Source organism: Marmota flaviventris, chromosome 1 (genome assembly GCF_047511675.1).
Source record: "Marmota flaviventris isolate mMarFla1 chromosome 1, mMarFla1.hap1, whole genome shotgun sequence".
In the NCBI taxonomy this organism is placed as follows: domain Eukaryota; kingdom Metazoa; phylum Chordata; class Mammalia; order Rodentia; family Sciuridae; genus Marmota; species Marmota flaviventris.
In genome coordinates, this window is record NC_092498.1 from 41,117,181 (window position 1) to 41,135,005 (window position 17,825).

General features: G+C 35.8%; 1 long non-coding RNA gene and 1 pseudogene across 2 annotated transcripts in view; one reads left to right on the forward strand and one right to left on the reverse strand.

Annotated features, from left to right (window-relative positions):
- The window catches only part of LOC139704667 (uncharacterized), a 193,091-nt gene that overhangs the window by 50,546 nt on the left and 124,720 nt on the right, over window positions 1-17,825 (forward strand). The window lies entirely within an intron of this gene.
- LOC114085219 (mediator of RNA polymerase II transcription subunit 28 pseudogene) lies at window positions 1,129-1,757 on the reverse strand (annotated as a pseudogene).

Consider the following 17,825-nt stretch of genomic DNA (forward strand, 5'->3'; position numbering starts at 1 on the left):
AGGTGGCATCCAGGACAGATCAGTAACACGAGTGATATCAAGGCAAGTGGGGAGGGACCTCAAGGATGGGAGAGGACAGAATAAACCAAGACATAGCCACAGACCTACTGACTATTTAGAAAACAGTGGAATGTTTGTACTGATTGAAGGGATGTAATCTAAGAGATGTATAAAACAGAGAAACTAAAACCTCCTCTGACAAGAGGGCAAAATACCTCCGCCATAAAGGATCCACATGCTCTCTGTGGAGTTAAAATAGCTGAGGATCACTCAGCAGTTCACTGTTTACCCCAAGGTCCTAGTCCCTTGAAATCAAAATCCATGCATAAGAATTTTCCTTCATGTAAACTACCTTTTCTCCAAAAAGTAAAACAGAAATACAAGCAAACAAAACAAAATTCAAAAGATAAGGAATCAGACCAAGTTTTGACCCCTTATACTTTACTTGTATCCCAGCTTTTACAATAGAGAGACAGGTTCTGCTTTGTGATTTATACTGGTTCATTACTGCAAGGCTTCTAGCACATCATGCTCCTAATACAGCTCCTCTCAAAACAGTAGCACCACACAAAACATAAATTTACCCAAATAAAAGGCAGCAGCAACTTGAGGATCTACTGTACTATTACTACACTAACCTATTATATTTTAACCCTTTTTCCAATCCATTTACAAAATATCTGCACTCTGTACTGCTCTGGAAGCATTACAAATATTTCATAGATTCCTCTTCTTGAAGTAGTTTAGAGTTGAGACGGCAAATTTACATATTTTTCTCCACTACTATGGATGGGTAGCTATCATAATAAGCCTAAAACCAAACTCCTTCTCCCTTTATTCTGAATATTGTAATTTCCCCCCTCAGATCATAACAAACTAACAACTGGAAAAAAAATATACAAAGTCATACAAAAATTTCAAAATTTTAAATACAAGCCAAAACACAAGAAAGAATCTGTGTCATCAAACTAACAGTCTAAACTTTGCTACCAAGAAAAAAACAAACAAAAACAAAACAAAACCTCACTTCATTTACCAAGCTATAGGCATTTTATAAAATACTCAAGTAATTAACACCTCATTAAAAACTGGGGGAAATTTTTAGGTGGAAGCGAAATTAATACCAACTCATTCTTCAGCAAAGAGCTCTACTAAAATGCCATGACCACACAGACAGGTTTGGCAAAACTGTCTGCTGGGGGCTCCTTGTATGCCAGACCCCTCCTGGATCTCCTTCAGAGGCATAGAGATATTGGTAGAGGCCTGCTCCTGGTAGGCCAATGAACCCTGAGGGACTCTGGCCAGCTTTTGGGGCCATTGATGTCCTCCAGCACCTGCTGCCTATACTCAGCTTTGTCAAGTACTTCTGCACCAACACATCTTTCCACTGCAATTCATTACTTAGTTCTGAGATGTCCTCTTCGATAACTTGCTCTGGTTTCTGGACAGACAACTGCAATCTTTTTTGTAGAATAAAACATTCTGTCTGTCTTGCTATATCCAGAAACTTCTGGAAACAATGATCAACACTAGTTCAAATTTCTTCCTGATCTGTTTCATTGACATAATCCTGACTCATGAGAGAAGCAAAGCAAGCCTCAAATGATAACTCCAACTCGTCTACCAGGGTGCTGCTAGAAGTTCTTGGTGCAGAAGGTGATGCTTGAAGAAGCGAGGCCTGGCCTGGAAGTCCTGGAGCAGGTGGCAGGGGCCCACAGCAGCTGCTTGGAGAACATACAGCCCAGTGGAGCCTCCATGTCTGGAGTCCCACTGATGGTTTTCAATCCAGTATCCAGCCAAGCAGATAATTGTAGAGCTCAAGTCTTATCTTTTACTTCTCTATTCAACCCTGCACTTTAGAAGACCTCATGTGAGCTGTCCTTCCTTATCTCTCGCTACTCCTTCTCCCTCTCTCCACTCTTGCCACACTAGCCTTTTCCCACTATCACATTTAACTTGACCACTATATTTAAACTTTGTTCAATTTTTGCATGTTTAAGCCTCTTGTCCTGCTTTTATATTTCCCCATAGTAATTACTACCACCTCATATATTATATAGCTTACATAATTATTTTCCATCCTCTCCTACCAGAAGGTAAAGTCCATAGTGGCAGGAATTTGGGTCTATTTTTGCTTCCCCACTCTATACTTAACAACCAAAAGAATGCTTGGCTTATAGTAGATTTTCTGTAAATATTTTTGATTAAATGAGTAAGAAGTTAACATTAGTAACTATGAAATAAAGGAAGAGCAGGATACACAAATAGCATAACTGGTGGGCAACACCAGTCTAACTTAAAAATGAATGCAGAACAGGGCCAACAGAGTAAACAGGGTTTCAGAGCTCTCATGGTGTTGTGGTAATGAGCAAAAATGTCATTGAAAGAAATAACCAATATTCCTCAAAATTCTGTGAAAAATTTATCCAGAGAAATTTTATGTGAGGGTCATGGAATCAATTTAATTATTTCCTTATGTGATTATTTTTATTTAAAAATCAGCCTATTAAGAACATTTACTTCAAGAGACCAGAGTATGATAGCTACTGTAGTTTATGGAGAATGGCTGGAGAATATTGAAGAATAAATATTTGTCTATCCTTCAGAATGTCTTGGTCAAATATTAGCTATTTCAGAAAAGTTTTGGGAGATAGTATATTAGCTATGGCAGAGGTATCCAGTGAGAACAAAATGCAGGCAATTCCTGTTGTAGTTAACAGGAGATCTGTACCCTCTGAATATGAGTGTGTAAGTAGACAAGATATTTTTTGGAGGAAAAGCCATCATAAAACTGTGTAGGAATGATTTTTTAGAAGGAGGGGCTATGGATTTTTGATAGAAGCAATATTTTATCTGAAAATGAACCTACTTTGAGACTTGTTTGAACACCCAATGTTCTACCCCATGAGGGCCAAACCAGAGGCATGAATTTGAGAGGCATTCATTTAGAGGAAGTAAGTGTTGATTCATAAAGGCACGTGAGATTATGAAAGAGGACATTTTTGAGATTTAAAAGATGGCCAAAATTAGCTGCCAAATACACATATTTAAGATGTAATAAGAGAAATGTGAAGCACTTGGTCACTTTTCACTTATTAAATTTTGAAATCACTTCTTGTGCTTGGGTAATCTACTCTTTTATGTAGCCAAGCTTGGGGCCACTGATGAGTTGGTGCTGAAAGCAACTGCTGTACCCCTGTCCAAGGGGCGTCAGGGGACTTTGTTTTGTGATGAATATCCAGACAGAGGAATTCCCAGTGGTGGCACTGGGTGTTCTGGCATCTGTACCCAGGGCAGTGACAAAGGTGTCTTCACAAGATGAGCTTTTCAGCATGATTTTAGCCATCATTTCTGCTTCATAGCCTCCAAATTGGGCTTTTGTCCCACCAGAAAATTATCTGATATATATATATAATCTTAGATTGGTTGGTTGTATTTGTAATATATACATATAGTCAAATTGTATTGGTTCTTATTGTATTTGTAATATATACATATAGTCAAATTTGACAATAATATATATATTCAAATATATATATATATATATATATATATATATATATAACAGTCATATATATATATATATATATATATAACAGTTGTAAATTTGCACTAATAGTAAGATATTAAAGGAATAGCATATAGAGAATGTAAGCGCTCATAAGAGGGAATTTTGACTTACTACTCTAGCCTAAATAATGTCATCTCTATTCTTGGTCCTTTTTTTGTTTTGGTACCAGGGATTGAATTCAGGGGGGCACTTAACCACTGAACTACATACCCAGCCCTAATTTGTAGTTAATTTAGAGACAGGGTCTCACTGAATTGCTTAGTGCCTCACTGATACTGAGGCTGGCTTTGAACCTGAAATCCTCTTGTCTCAGCCTCCAGAGCTGCTGGGATTACAGGTGTGTGCCACTGTGCCTGGCTATTGCTCCTTCTCTTCTACTACACATTCTTCTAGGAAACACAGTTTATTCATTTTCATTTCTTGAGTCTACCTGTAGGTGAATCACAGCCAGGACCCACAGGGTGAACTCCATCTCTGAGCTTAGTGTCATTTCCAAAACTCGGACACACTTTCTGCCTCCTGGCACTGCTCCTGTGTAACATCTCAGACACTAAAATTCAGTATGGTCGTCTCTTTGCAATAAAACTGTTTTCCTTTTCTTCCCATGTTCTGTTAAGGATATTACCACCAAAACTAGGTCCAAGCTATAAATCTGGCATTACCTTGAATTCCTTGCCCTTCCTCACCCCACTTTAATCAATTGGCCACATTGGTGAATATGTACCACCTAGAGTTTAAAAAAGAAAGTCATTGCATACCAGAAAGGTCAATCACAGTGTAGTTTCTGCCTGATGTTCTTATTGGTCATCTACTTTTGTTCTGGAAAATATTGTAGTTTTTTTTTAACCTTTTGCAGTTTCCCAAATGTTACCTTTTTTTTTGCCCCCAATATCCTGTGTTTCCCTCTCCCACAACAGGTTTCATCTAAAATATCATTGACAGTGCAGTAGTTAAGAAAGCACACTTCTGAGTCAGAAAACCCTTGATTCAAGTCTCAATCTGCAATTTATTAACAAGGAGCTCCTAGATCCATTAACTAGTAAGAGTATACATCAATATTTAACTTGTAAGGCTGGGATAATAACAATGTATAGCACAAAGTGTTAAGATTAAATGAAATAAGCCAGAGGGTGTAATATACTTAACCTACCATTGATGATGTTATTGCTACTACATAGAACTTGATTAAAGTGTTTTTGTCTTTATAAATGTATTTCTAATATTTTTCTTAAGAAATATTTTTTCCTCTTGTACATTTCCATGCAGATACTTATATGTATAATATTCAATTGCATTTATTTATTTACATGTATCTAACTACACTGAGATATAATCAATGTAGTTAGGGCATTTTAAAAAAGTGCACATTCTATGGGCCAAGAACATTTACTGTGCTAAGAACCTAGTAAGAATGAAATATATATTTATTCAAAGAAAAAGAATAGTAGAAGAAATACTATATTCTGAAATCAGTACATATTGGTTCCTGTACCCAGGGTTCTCTGATTTAGCTGAGAGATTGACTGAAAATTTTGATATTTTGAGTGCTCAGATTCAACATATCTTGACACTCTGAACTTCAGATTTGTAGGCAGCTCTCCAGAATTTCCGTGTGCTGTCCTTGAAGGCAGTGAAAGGTATATTTTATTTAAGGTGACATTGAAAATAACATTGACTACTTTGAATGATGTGGAATTATAAATTATATTACTACATGTAGACTGATAAGAAAGTTTTAATCAGCCAGAAGTAAAGAAATATAGCTTTTTATAGAAAATGCAGTTTTTGTAAAAAAATAGCTATCTTCTTTGATCAGTGACAGATGATTTTTGCCTTCTATCCTTAGTGACTAGCACCTATCCTTGCAACTTTATAGAACATAAATTAAAGTTTCCTTTTTTCCTTTTGGTTCAACATTATCATCAATTACTTTGATGCAGACATTTATGACATGCCCATCAAATTTGCGGATTACATAAAACTGGGACAAGCAGTGAATATGTCAAAATACAGAAAGACCAGGAGCTTGACAGGATCAAATATAATAACATTCTAATATTTGCTAGTTTAACATGAAGTTTTAACTAGATATACAAAACAAGTTGTGCAAATACATGTATAACTCCAAACACACACACACACACACACACACACACACACACACACACACACAATCTCCAAGATTTGTTGATCTATGACTGTTGGGTTCATTGAAAACTAAATTTTTGATCAGAGTAATGACCTGGAAATGAATCAGGGTACTGTAGGGGAATCTAATGTATAACATGGTAACTAAAGCTAATAATAGGATTTTATGTACCTAATTTTAATAGGAAAGCAGATTCTAAGTGTCTTCACCAACCCCACCCCAACACACAAATGTTAACTGCTAATTTTGAGTGGTAGTAGATGTGTTAATTGATTTGATTATGGTAATCAGTATACAATATATAGGTATATCAAAGAATCCCAGTGTTGACTTTGAATATGTACAACTTTATTTTCATTAGTTGTTTTTTAAAGAGACTGTGTTAATAGTTGAAAATGACTGATTTATCAAGTGGTGGTGGTAGAGGTGGGCTAGTTGTTCACCTGGCATTGTGAGAGGTAGGTGTTATACTGTGGAATGAGGTAGGATGATCTGGAAGGTCTGTTTGCTCCTAGGAACAAATATTTGAATAAGTTCTTTTGCTCCCTTCTGTGCTAAGAAGGCTTGTCTGTGCCTGTGTTGGGTAGGGAAATGGATGGATCAAAAAAAATCAGGTTGATAGATATAGTCATTTATTCATTTTCTTATCACCTAAGAGTTTAAGATGTGCTAAATGACTATAGACCAGGGTACAAAATAGAGCATTTTGGCTTCCATAGAGGAATTCATGTTTACATAACCATACAACAGATAGAAATAGGAAAGAAACAATTAGATCATGAATTTGATAGGAAAAATTGAACTAGTACAGCAACTAATCTAACCATGGATTTGATCTTAATAGATATAAAAACTGCATTAAGTCATAAGTTAAAATTGTAAGTCCTGAAATCTAACTTTGCTATTAGTAGTATAAACTGTGACTCAGTCTTTCTGTATTTCTTAAATGAGGGTTATTTTTTCATATCCCTCATTTCTAGAACATTCAATTACTCTATTAAAAATTTAAGTCTGTCAGAGACAGTTGATTGCCAAACAATCATTTGCTCAAATAGCTGGTCTAATTTAGAACTAACCAAAAATTTCAGAAATTTAATTTTCTGCTATTAAGCCTGGCTCAATTAGGCAATTTTAGGCATGAACAATAAGAGTTGAACAACCACTCCAATCCAGATGATGGTTTCAGTCACCTGAAACTCATTGTTATTGCTTATCATAATATTAAATGGCTTCTTATCAAATCTTTACACTTAAAAGTACAGAAAAATTTGAAAGAACATGGGAGAACTAAGATAATATGATGAAATAATATGCAAGAAATCATATAGTCCACTTATGTAACTGAATAAAGGAGAAGGAGCAGTTTACAAACTAAGCATGTAGGTAGAAAATCTGTATTTTGATAGATTCAAATAGACATTATGAAATGTGAAAGACTTGTTTATGAATCAAAAATATCCTTATAGAGTGCCACATATGGTTGACAAGGCATAGAACTTACAGTCTAGTGGAAATATGCACAAACAAATAATTGGCTTTGGCAGGCAAGGGGAAGCACAAGCCCAGAGACAGGTGTCCTAACCCAGTCATGGGGTCCAGGATAGGAGAGAGGACATAGTGTCCAAAATGAGAAGGTGTTGGCTATGGAGACAAATGGGAGAGACAGGAAAGGAGAATGCTGTCATTGTCTGCTACTGCACTTGATTCACTGCTGTCTTACTACATATGACAAGGCTTTTCAAAATGTGCCTTGATGAGCAAGCACATTCTGCTTAGATATAAAATGACCTAGAAATGGAAATTTACTGTGGGTGAATGGTAATGTTACTTTTATTCATTCTGTAGTCAGAAAATGTTTTGCTAGAGGAAGAAAGGTGAAGGGATAACTTGATGATTTCAACTCCCCAAACTGTTAACTAAAAACATAACTAAAAAGAGTGATATGTATTTCTTCCCCATTAGACCTTTTTTATTTCAAACCATCAGTTTCAGAGAGGTTGAGCATGACTGACAGACAAGCAAATCTTTCTAGGGCAGCAATTGAGCAGGGATTTTTTTCACTTGGGTAAGAATAGTCACAAAATTCTTCCAGTAAGCTATTTTTTGTTCCTTGTCTTCATAGTGTCATCATGTATGTGTTTAGACTTATGAAATATTTTATTTTTCTCTAAATATTTTATTTGCTTTTAAATTATACTGAAATAGGTGTTCAAAATGAAATCTTTTAAGAAAACATTTGCATTCTTGACCTTTACATATGTATATGAGTCTTTTTAAATAGCTAAACATATCTATTGTGACTCAAGTGCAATACAGTGGACATATACATGGGATTTTTAAAATTTTTTCATTATACTTATTTGTACACTCAGAACAAAGCACCCTCTATAATCTCTTAAAATGGAAACTGTACACATTATATTGTAGCATAGATCATAAGAGAGCTAAACTTAAAATCTAAGCCTTAGAGATAGTAATTTATTTTAAATGCCTAAATTTATATTAAAAATTGTTACATCTCTCCATCTAAGAAAGATTGTAACAGCAATCATATTATATGGGTTAGACATTACCAAATTTATTACCTTCTGGATATTAATTTTCAGCCTTCCTCACCATTATCCATCCTGATTTCTTTACCAGCTTTTTCCCTTTCTTGACTTTTTATTCATAATGAGAAATGTTAGCAATAATGGCTTTAATAATGGCAAAACTGTCTTGAATTTTTATAGCACATTTCCCTCTGAGAGGTTTAAAGTGATTCAGATGAATTTCCTCATTTCCACTGGCAACTTTCCAATGAGTGTCAGAAAGAATGCAACCTCAGCTTTACAACCATCTTTTTCATCCCCTTTATGCAACCGATTGTTTACTTCCATCATATGTGAACATGCTCTCTTCCTCACCCTATTCCTTGAGTCATTGGAGTTAATTATTCCCCTTTAAAGTGTGTGCAGTGTGTGTGTGTGTATGTGTGTGTTTTTCATTCCTTCCAACTCTTCTCTCCTCCTACTATGTGTACATCTGGGAGCTTAGCAATGCTTGAGACTGAAGAACATAAAATAGAAATGCAAGTAGCTTGCTGGAAGCACCACTTAACAGAAGTGCCAATTTTGTTTATCAGAAATCTGACTACTTAACTTTAGCTCATGGAAAATGGCAATTTTCGCATATAGGAAAGAATAGGTTTCACTAAAATCCATCTTATAAAATATTCAATTTTGGATGAGTTGGATAAGAACACCAAAGCAAGCAGGAAAGGCTGGGAAATATTGGATGACACACCTTGTGCGCTAAGAGTATTTGATTAAGTGGCATCTCTCTGTGGAGTTCTTGTCATTAGCTACTCACTGGTGTCAGACCTGCCTATGCAATTGTGAGGTGTTTGGATTGTATTGAAGTAATACAGACTGGAAAAACTAAAGAGCAGTTCATGGATACAGACATTATTTTTCCTTGTAATCTTTATTATACTGATAGCTTTTTATTATTGTTGTTTTTAGCACTTAAAAGCATGCTAAAAGTAAAAGAAAATATCAAGTCAATCACATTTTTACATCTCAAAAATCTTAAAAGAAAAGATGATACTCAAAAGTAAAATATAAAATCATGCAAATGGTTACATTTAAGCCAAATTCTCATGAAAAAATTTAATATGATTGAGAAATGATATTAAGGTGATTTACTTTTATGGGAGAATAAATATTTAAACATATATATTTGTATTGTTCAGCAGTTATAATTGCTGTTCTAAAGTAAAAGGTGGATATCATTTTTCCTGGGATGCTATAGCAGCTATTCATTTTTTCATTTATATAATAAGTTTTGATTCAAATTCCATACTAATAATCAAATATATATATAAAAATTTTAAAATTGTATATATACACATATCATATATGGACATATATAAACATTTTTTATATATATATAACCTTTATATATATATATATATATATATATATATATATATATATATATATATAAACATTTTAAAATTCTTAACATTTAGGTTATTCTGTAGAATTTCACAATTAAAAGCATATTTAAAATGATAATATTTAATATTATTAAGAATATATTAAAAATTGCATATTATATTATATTGGTGTATGTGTATATATTTTTGAAGGAATAAAGCCCTGGAATAAAAAAATTGGCATTCATGTCCTCAAATGGTAAAATTAATGATTAAAATACTCTAATTTTCTACATATGTATACTAATTGGGCTCTTTAGATGATCTGCTTTGTTTTGACTGGGGTTGATTTTTCCTTTGTTGCATCTCCCTAGTAATGCCTAAATTTGACTTATGTCATGGTCAGTTTATAATGTATCAACTGAGCTAGGCTGTGCTTTTCAGTTGCTTAGTCAAACACATAGGTGTTGCCATGAAGGTATTTTGTAGATGTGATTAACACCCCTAATCAACAGCTTTTAAGGAGAATATTCCAGAAGATCTGGGTGGGCGATTCCTTAAGCTGATGGGTATTCATAGTAGAACTATGATGTTTGCAGGAAAAAAGAAATTCTTCCTGTGTATGGCAGTTTATGTCTTGGAGGTGCTAGCCTGCCCTTCCTGGCAGTCTGCCCTATAGATTTCATATTTGCCTAGTCAGCTCCTATAATCCTTTAAAACAACTCCTTGTAATAAATAATCAAATAAATCCTTATAATAAATCTCTCTCTCTCTCTCTCTCTTTGTGTGTGTGTGTGTTTGTGTGTGTGTGTGTGTGTCTCCTACTTGTTCTAGTTCTCTGGTTGAACCCAACTAATACAACCTATAATGACCAAGTCTGACCTCCGACTTCCCTTCTTCCAATAGCTCACCTGAACCATCTTTCAGAAATCACTATAAAAAATCACTAGTGGTATAACTCTGAGGTAGAAAATTTCATAGCATTCTTCAAAGCCCTGTGCTTGATCTTAAAGGAATTTAAGATTTAAATTACTGAGTGGTTCTTAAAGGAATTTCTACATGACCCTGTCGGGTTTTTTTAAATTTATATATGATAACGGAATGTATTATAATTCTTATTACATACATAGAACTAAATGGATAGAGAAGATAATGCTAAGTGACCCTGCCATTTTGATGTGAAGTGTCTGTATATTATTCTTGCATTTTGCAAATATTTACTTCATGTGTTATCATAACTTAAAGATTCTTTTACCACATTCCTCTGTCTACTGACTAAGATGGACTTTTACATTCCCCTCAGCTTAACTAACTTTAGACAGCTTTCTTCCTGACCATAGGTTCTTGACTTCCCCTAGAGCATTTTCTTTAGAAAACTTTTAATTGTAAATTCTTTATCTGTAAACATTCCCCCAGCCTCTTGCCAGTTTTAGAACCTAGGAGTATCTTTCTCAGGAAGTCATCCCTCTGAAATGTCATCATCAAGGAAGATAGAACTCCTATCTCCAGGTCTCTGTAGGAGGGGAAGAATCTAATTTCCATAATCGCCAATTAGCAGACACAGATGCCCTAGTCACATTGACATCCTTTGCACCTCATGTCCTTCAGTACTTTTCCACCAGCTTATCCTGGTGTTTAAAAATTCTCCAGACCTTTGTTTTTGAGGAGTAGAGTTCAGTCTCATTCATTGCAACAGTCTTGACCCTATGTCAACAGTTTTGAACAAGGTCTTTCTTGCTGTTTAGTCCTCTCCAGTGCAAAAGATCTCTGACCCACAAAAGATTATAAGAATAGAATATGTGTTTTTCATGTATTCAGTAATCTGGGAAGTGTGAATTAATTTACATAAGATTTTGTATTATGATCACATAAGATTTGGCATAACTGTATTTTGATAGCATAACCATTTATCAAAATGTTAGTAATTTTACACAGTTTTTTTGCATATATAGGAACTATAGATATTATTATGACTATTCTGAGTTAATCAGAACCAGAAGTAGTTTACATCATGGTGTTACCACTATGATAATTTAGAGGTATCACTTTGTTAACTGTCACCATTGATTTCCTATGGGCTTTTTCACCTGTCCTCTTTTTGTTTTATTTTTTCCCTCTTCCATTTTAAATCCCATCCTGAACACTAGGAATACAAGAAAATAGTGGTCATTTGTGAGAAGAGAAGGTATTAAAATATAGGTAGAAATAAGATGTAAAAGAAGGACAAGGAAAAAATATTTTAATTCAGAAGTTTGGTATACTTTTTCAGGCCTGTCCTTCTCCAAGCTAGTCTTTTTCCTAAATCTGCTAATCCTAAATTCCTGGGAAATCTGAAAATCAGCCTGTGCATCATTAATTAATTTATTGAGGAATTAATTAATGATTAAATAATTAATGATTAATTAATTCTTCAATAAATTAATTAATGATAGAAAGACAATCTCTTTTTAAATGTTTTTATTAGTGCATTATAGATATACATAATAGTGGGGTTCATTTTTACATAATCATACATGCATGGGATATAATTTGCTCCACTTCAATCCCGAGTACTTCCTCTTTTCTTCTCTTCCTCCCTCTTCCTGTTTTCCTTCCTTTTCCATTTATTTATCTCTTTAGTTAGTGCTTTATAGGTACATAATCATGGAATTCACTGTGGTATATTCATTTATGTACATATTTCATCAATTTCATTCAGCAATTCCTGCCTTTTACCATTGCTTTTCCCTCTCCTTCAATACCATTTCCCCACTGCAATGATCTCCCTCTATTTTGATGAAATGCCCTTTTTCCTCTTACTTTGCTCTAGCTTCCACATATGAGAGAAAATATTCAACCCTTGACTTCCTGCATTTGGCTTATTTCACTCAGCATGATGGTCTCCAGTTCCATCCGTTTACCAGCAAATGTCATAAATTCATTCTTACTTATAACTCCATTGTGTATATATACTATATTTTCTTTATTCATTCATCTGTTGATAAGCACCTGGGCTGGTTCCATAACTTGGTGATTAAGAGTTGTGCTACTATAAACACTGATGTGACTGAAGATATAATGTCTTGTGGAACCTATCATTTAGGGGATTTTCCAATGCTATTTGTTGGTCAAATTATAAAGATCATGTCAGTCTGAGGAATCTAAGATTCTCCAGACCCCCAGAAACCACCTTGAGACCAGTGGACTGATGTCATTCCCACATACCTTTATACCCATCCCTTACCAAGTTTTCTTTAAAAGAAGAGCCAGGAAGTCCTAAAACATATCTTTCACTGTCAAGATGGCTTGCATTCTCTCTTGAATGCATATTCCTTGCTTTACATCTAAAAGCATCTCTTTTGAGATTGCCCCCATTCTCCCTTGAATATATACCTGCTTTATTAAATTAACCTCTGTCATTGCCTATATGTCTTTTCTACCAAGTATGCTAAAAACCCTGCTAGTCCTGAGTTGAGGGCCCCCTTCTTTCTTAGGGATCCCTTGAGCCCTTCTTTTTTAATATATATTTTTTAGTTGCCAATGGACCTTTATTTTATTTATTTATTTTTATGTGGTGCTGAGAATTGAACCTAGTGCCAAACACATGCTAGGCAAATGCTCTACCACTGAGCTACAATCCCAGCACCCTTGGACCCCTTTTAAAAGATACCTTTTCTCTGGTGGCATTTGTATTTTTGTGCCTCTCCACAGAGCTTGTGTTGCTATCTCAAACAGAAATCATTTGATTGCAATATCCTAACCAGAGTACAGATGGTTCATTTCTTGAAGAAAGTTTAGGAAGTTGTGAAAAGTCCTAGAGAGAGGTTCTGTTTGGATTTCTCATGTTTCAGAAACTGCTCAATTACCCCGCCATTTCTCTGAAATCACAAGTCTTTCTAGTTTGTAGCCATTATTGTTTTTTTTTATTTGTTTGTTTGCTTTTGTCAGTATTGGGGATTAAACACAGTGGCACTTTACCACTTTTTTATCTTAATTTTTGGAGACAGGATCTAGCTAAATTGCCCAGGCTGGCCTCGAACTTGAGATCCTGCTGGTTTGGCATCCCAACTCACTGGGTAATGGGCATGTACTGCTGTGCCATTACTTATTATTGAGTTAACAAAACTAGGGTAGCTGCTGATCAGTATAATCAGAGTTCCAGAGAATACATTGTGACAAAACAAAGAAAGTGTTACTGAGGAAATCTGGATATTTAACCATATACAACTAGGAAAATTATAGAGGAACTCTGGTAAAAACCTGCAAATTTCACAGACAAAGCTTACCAAACATAAAAGTAGCTTCTATTGGGGCTGGGGTTGTGGCTCAGTGGTAGAGTTCTCACCTCCCACGTGCAGGGCTCTGGGTTCAATCCTCAGCACCACATAAAAAATAAATAAATGAAATAGAAGTATTGTGTCCAACTACAACTAAATATTTTTTTAAAAAGTAACTTCTATTAACTGCTCACCTTTCAATCAGCTTTGCATAACTGTGACCAAAGTATTCAATAAGAAAAACTTCAAGGAGAAAAAGTTTACTGTGGCTCACATTTTCAGCTAACTCCATTCTTCTGTGCTGAAAGTGAGGCAGAACTTAATGATGAAAGGGCATAGTGGAGGAAATCTGCTCATTTCAAGACAGCTAGGAAGAAGAGAGAGAGGAAGAGAGGGGGTGAGAGAGAGAGAGAGAGAGGGATAGAGGGATAGAGGGAGAGAGGGAGAGAGCGAGAGAGCGAGAGAGCGCTCTGCTCACCAGAAATAAAATATAAATTCCAAAGACACATTCCTGGTGATCTGCTTCCTTGCCTACAGTTAATACTCACTAATCCATTCAAATTATTAATCCATAAAATGGATTAATTGATCCATCAGTTATATTATACCTCTTCTAATTATTTCACCTGTGAAAATTTCTACATTTTATTTTGGGTGAACTGACCTTTTGGGGGATACCTCATATCCAATCTATAGCAGTTCATATTAAACTTTTAAGACTATAGTCATCTTGAAGGAAAAGATTATTTTTTATTGACTTCATTTTTAATTTTAAAATCAGGTAACACTTCATTCCATAAAACAGAATCAGTTTTCCTATGAGCCAAACACTCATCAAAAATAATTTGATGAGTTAACATCAGAGTATTTATTTTGCTTACACAAAATAAGGACAAGGAAACTTCACTATTTCGCCAGTTGAGAATGGCTGTTCTCCCTCCAATTCAGATTTCTCTTGGAGGACCAAATATGTCAGCTTGGTTTGATTGACTCCATGTTGTTGTTGTTGTTGCTGTTTTTCCCCTGGAATATTGTCTCTGTTGAAAAACTGGCTTCACAAAGAAGGTGGCAGCAGGAAAATTTCTGAATCCAAAGTTTAAAAATAAGTCTTGGGCAATGTGGGATTATTTTCTGTCTCTGGGAGGGATCATTGGGTGTCTGAGGCCTGGGGACAGAGGCAAAGTCCACAGCCACTCATCCAGGAGATGTCACTCTCAGTAGTGTCTGGTGTCCTGACCTGTGCTCGCCCAGGATGACAGTGGGTAAGGAGCAGCAGGTCACAGGGGCCCCCTTACCCTCTGGGAGACAGCGTTTTCCCTGGGCAGACCCCGGGGCTGAAGGTCAGCGGCCAGGGGAGAATCATGTCAACAACTGTCCCCGCTTGTGGTTCCTGAGGTCCTGAGGCAGGGATGCAGGAGGCAGCCAGTGTCACAAGACGTCCCTGTCCCCAGCCAGGCCGGGAAGTGAGGCCACCGTCACATTCAAGTTCAGGGTGTGACAGCTCAGTCTGCCTCCCAACAGGCCCCATACTCAGCTCTGCTCCATGTTCGTTCTGAGAGTCACACCCTGCCCTTTATAGGCACAAGGACCCAGAAGTTCCAGGGATATGTCCATGTTTAGGCCACCGGATCTGGAAGTTCCTCAGACATCCAAGTTTAGGCCCCTGGATCCAGATCTGGAAATTCCAAAGGTGCACGTCCATGTTTAGGCTCTAGGATCCGGAAGTTCCTCAGGTGTCCATGTTTAGGCCCCCAGATCCGGAAGTTTCTCGGGTGCACGTCCATCTTTGGGCCCTTGGATCCAGAAGTTCCTCAGTCCTCCATGTGTAGACTGTAGCATCCAGAAGTTCCTCAGGTGCACATCCATGTTTAGGCCCCCGGATCAGGAAGTTCTTTTTTTTGCACGTCCATGTTGAGACTCTAGGATATGGAAGTTCCTCAGGCATTCATGTTTAGGCCCCCAGATCCGGAAGCTCCTCAGGTGCATGTCCATCTTTTGGCCCTCGGATCCGGAAGTGCCTCAGGCGTCCATGTTTAGGCCCCCGGATCTGGAAGTTCCTGAGACATCCATGTTTAGGCTCTAGGATCTGGAAGTTCCTCAGGCGCACAGCCCCAGGATCTGGAAGTTCGACAGGTGCACGTCCATGTTTAAGCCCCCGGGGCCAGAAGTTCCTCTGGCATCCATGTTTACGCTCTAGGATCCAGAAATGCCTCATGCGTCCATGTTTAGGCCCCAGCATCCGGAATGCCTTAGTCATCTATGTTTATGCCCTTGGATCCAGGAAAAGACTATTAATGTTATTATATTATTGATAATATTTGTTCTAGAATTTAGCAATTAATATTGAGAATGATCTATGTTTAAGATTTGGTACTCTATTTTCATATAAAAAGAAATTCTCACCAATTTCTTTTTAGGGAAAATATCTTTTGAACCATTTTTTTTTTCTTTTTTGCAAGAAGCACTACAACCTTATTCAACTATGATTCAAAGAAAGTAAATTACAGAATAGTCCATTTGTGTTCCCTCCAAAAGTTTTATTATAAGTATTATAAATATTTCCAAATAAATAAAAATAAATCCTTAAAGTAAATTAAAAATAGCATGCAATTAGCATGCTAGTTTACACTTGACATTCAGGTGTTCAGATTGAAGTTGTTCTGAAAGCAGAAATCCTACTTTTGTTTTGAGTTAAAATAGATCACAGTGTTTATTATGAGGATCTCCACTTTTCATTAGAGTTTGATCTGTAATTATATCGAAAAGAAAAGACACATCAAACTCAAAATAGCAGTAGTGTTTGTAGGAGGGATATATGCAAGTGAGTATGACACAATTTTAATTATTCACCTAAAGTTAGACTAAGAAAATATCTTTTTATCCATCTAGGTATCAATGTAAAACCTGAAAGGAAGTAGAAAATGTAACAAGAGAAAAAAAAGGGGAACCTTAATTTAGTGTAAGCAGCAAACACTTATCAAACCAAGATAATACTGTGAAAAATTCAATTATTGCCTCATTAGCTCAACTGACAGTTAATTAATTTACCCATTTAACAATGATTTTCCCACCTGTTCTTTGTGCCAAACATTGGGCTAGGCATTCATCAGTAATAAATAAAAATATGATTCCTGCCCTCATTTAGTAGAAGTTTGCTGGAAGAGGTAGAATTTAAATAAATGATGGCAGATATATGATGATTATTGAATTAAATAACATGAGAGAAAAGTAAAAAAAGCTCTTATTTCTTTTTTCTTAATAATATTCTGGTAGGATGGTTCTTCCTGTCTCTTTTGGCTAGCTCCTAGCAGTTAGACAGCAAAATGTGTGTCTGGACTACAAGTGCCCAAAGGTGAGGGAATCTGGAAACAGCTCCTTTAACTGGACAAGTGATTGATTGGGTGAGAGACATGGCAAGATCCTACTTCAGAGGCAGCCTGAGTGGCTTGCTCAGGGTCACTAGGTAGATGGGAGATGCTCTAGCTTCTCCTGACCTGGCTTCCAGAGTTGTAATTCATGCAGCCTAGAATACTGAACGCTTTTATAAAAGCAAATAAAGACTGATAAACCTATATCACAATTAAAGGTTAAGATGAACTTAAATATTAAAACTAAGAAGAAAATTAGAAACTATTTCATGTTTCAAAGAAGGCAAACTAAAAGCTCTGGTAAAAGTACAGAAGTAAAGAAAATAAACTAGATGAGGCTGACAGTGAGATATGTAAGTGCTAAAATTAGTAGAAAACTGCAAGATAAAATTTAAAAGTTGAAGAAATGTACTTTTAAAGTATTTTAATCAAACAAGGACAATATTAAAATACATGATGATATTTTAATGTAAAAAGCTTCAATTAATATAAAAATTTAAAACAATAAACCACAAAGTAAAGCTAAGATCCATAAAATTAAAAGCTAAAAGAATAATAGAGA